General features: G+C 34.0%; 1 pseudogene; it reads right to left on the reverse strand.

The window, feature by feature from the left end:
* Positions 1 to 963: 963 nt before the first annotated feature.
* Positions 964 to 2,661, reverse strand: LOC145077782 (vacuolar protein sorting-associated protein 60.2-like; annotated as a pseudogene).
* Positions 2,662 to 2,911: the final 250 nt, after the last annotated feature.

A 2,911-nucleotide genomic window follows, 5' to 3' on the forward strand; every position in this document is an offset into this window, starting at 1 on the left:
TTATCTATTTGAAGTCCTCATTGATTAAGAAAGTAGAAGACACTGAAGTTGATACGACAGATCTAAGCTGATATTGTAGAGCTAAGTCCTCATTAATACTCCACAACTTGGTATGGTGAAAATCCCCACCGTTGACCATAATTCTGTGAGTGTCTTGGAAAAGGACTATTATACCCTTTCTGCAGGTAGGAAGCTAATCATTTTGCAGATCTTATGTTATGGTGCCCTGGTTCTGCAGAACTAAGGGCAGAAATAAACAATCGTGAAGAATTTGAAGTGGGACCAGATCCAGATGCAGTTTTTGCATTCACTGAACCTGTAAAAGACACACCTATAAAAAAACGAGGTCTCCCTCCTAAAACCCCTTTACCCAAAGATCAAGAACCTGTAAAAGATATTCTTATTCCTAGTATTTAAAACCAGAACCTCTACTCATTCCGCTAGGATCATGCATAACCTAGTAACACAAAACCAAAAAAGGTTATCTTTTTTATGATTTTCCCAAAATACCCTTTAATTAATTAACTAATTAATGATGTTAAATTCGGAAGCTAACCTTGCAGAAAGGGTTATTACCACAGATGATGCTTAAGCATGCTGCTCGACTAGGTAAAACTTTTTTGAATCAATAGTGTTAAAAATCATATACCCAATTCTTTTTTTCATTTCTGATGTTAGATGTATGAGAAACAGAAGAGTTCACAGTTTTAGCAATTTGGGTATCTGAAATTCTTGAAGTTTGTTGCGATTTCAATCTAGATTCTTGTAATGAGGTCATCTGATTTATTCTTTCCTGTTTTTCTTCTCTTCTATCTGTTCTTGAAGTATTTAAATGCACTTCTTGTTTTTCATTTCTGATGTTAGATTGCATATGTGAAACATAAGAGTTCTCAATTTTAGCAATTTGGGTATCTGAAATTCTTGAAATTTGTTGTGATTTTACTCTAGATTCTTGTAATGAGGTCATCTGATTGATGGTTTCACTGGCACTGCATGTCCACTTGGAGCTAAAGGCATATTAAGTTCTTCATTCGGATCGGGCTCATTATCAGGTTGAGTATATGAAGGTACCCCTTCACCTTCAGTTTCTTGATCCATGTTTGCCTCCAAAGCATCAAGTTCTGAAACATTTCCATGAAGTGAAGTTAACATTTAAAAAAAGAAAAATAATAATAATGAATTTGTGCTTACCACCCATGAGATCATCTTCATTAATATCATCTGGCACACTAAACTTCTACCAAGAGATTCTTGTATCTCACTGCTTATATCCATCATGTCCATCATTTCATCTTGCAAATTCTAAACATAAAAACAAGATTAAATGGTCTGTAATTACAAAGTATCAAAAGAAAGAGATTCATAATATTTATACTAACATCAATGTCTTGTATCTTCACAGTTTTCATCAATCCTTTCAGCTCTTTGGTTGATCCCATTTGTAGCAAATGCTTGATAATTGTGACACATACTGTTTGCTGAGCATCTTTAATACCTTCTATAGAGAATGCAACTTGATCCAGGTTGAATGTTTGATTGTACAACATCTCACGTTGTCCTTCATACCTGCTCAAGTATAACTTACTTTCATTATCAACTCTACAGTAGATCCAGAAATTCGAGGAGGTTATCTTGCCTTCACTTCTCAGGTAGGTTTTTTAATTCATACCCATGTTCAAAATTCAAACATATGTGATCCTTTTTTATTAAACATTTAAAATGCTATAAAGTTTATATGTTATTGTGTTGAAGGACTCGCCTGGTGTACTTCATTTGAAAAAATTATCAGATGCTGGCCTCACACATAATTTGGAAGTCTGTAGGTAAGAAAAACTCTTCATTTCCTTCTTTCTTATTATTCAGATTTTACAGTGTATGATTTTATGATTTGGATTGCAATGAAAAAGATTAGATATGGAGATGCTCAAATCTCTGCCACCAGATTCACCTGAGCAACAGGAGTACATCACAGCCATCCAAAATGAGGATGGATACAACTGGGGGTAATTCTAATTCATGCTCTTTAATTCTTGATTCTAAAATTTGATTTGTTCTAAAAATTAAAAATTTACTCTTTTTTTTTTCAATAAAAATTTATAATCCTGTGTTGTGGGGAGTCCCTAAAGGAAGCTATTCAACTAACCCTAATGGTTCATGTCATATAATAGAGCCTCGCCTTATTGTTCATATTAACTTTTGTTTTCAATAAAAAATTAAATCAAACATGGTTCTGTAACTTTTGTTCATATTAACTTTCTTTTTAACTATGATTACAACATGGATGCACTATGTGGTCCTGATGGTGAACTTCCAGAGAAGTTAAGGAATTTAGAGTCACGCCTTATTGAGCACATTAGTAATGAGCCTCGTCTTATTCAGAAGCCTTATGCTACAATTATTTTACAAGAGAAATGGCCATTTATGTAATTTAATCAGTACCTAAATCTTGTATCAAAATGCAGATTGTACAATTGACAGCATCCGGAAAATTTGAGGAAGCTTTGGCATTGTTTAAGCTACTTGCACCAGAAGATTCAAACCTTCGAGCCTCAAAGTAGCAGTCAATTCATATCAGGTAATATTTATGGACCTGAGAAGTTTTTTGGATATGAGTGGTAAAGTTTACTTATCAAGAGCTTCATCTGGTATGTCAGATGACATGGACACTTCTTCACCTTCTCATACAGTGAAGAGGTTATATCAGATGCTGTTGGACATACCCATGAAAGCAATCGATCCAAAAGATCAAACAAAGTAACAATTTAACATTATTTAGAGTGAAGAGTATTAAAAATTTTGATATATTTTTTTTAATTTTCAGGGGAGAGTCAACATGCCCCTTGACTCAGGTGCTAGAGAGATGGCATCAATATTAGAGAGATGGGATCTCTGGGAATCTTCAAAAGGAAAT

This window comes from Lactuca serriola, unplaced genomic scaffold (genome assembly GCF_051521515.1).
Source record: "Lactuca serriola cultivar US96UC23 unplaced genomic scaffold, Lser_US96UC23_V15 Lser_V15_Un036, whole genome shotgun sequence".
Taxonomy (NCBI): domain Eukaryota; kingdom Viridiplantae; phylum Streptophyta; class Magnoliopsida; order Asterales; family Asteraceae; genus Lactuca; species Lactuca serriola.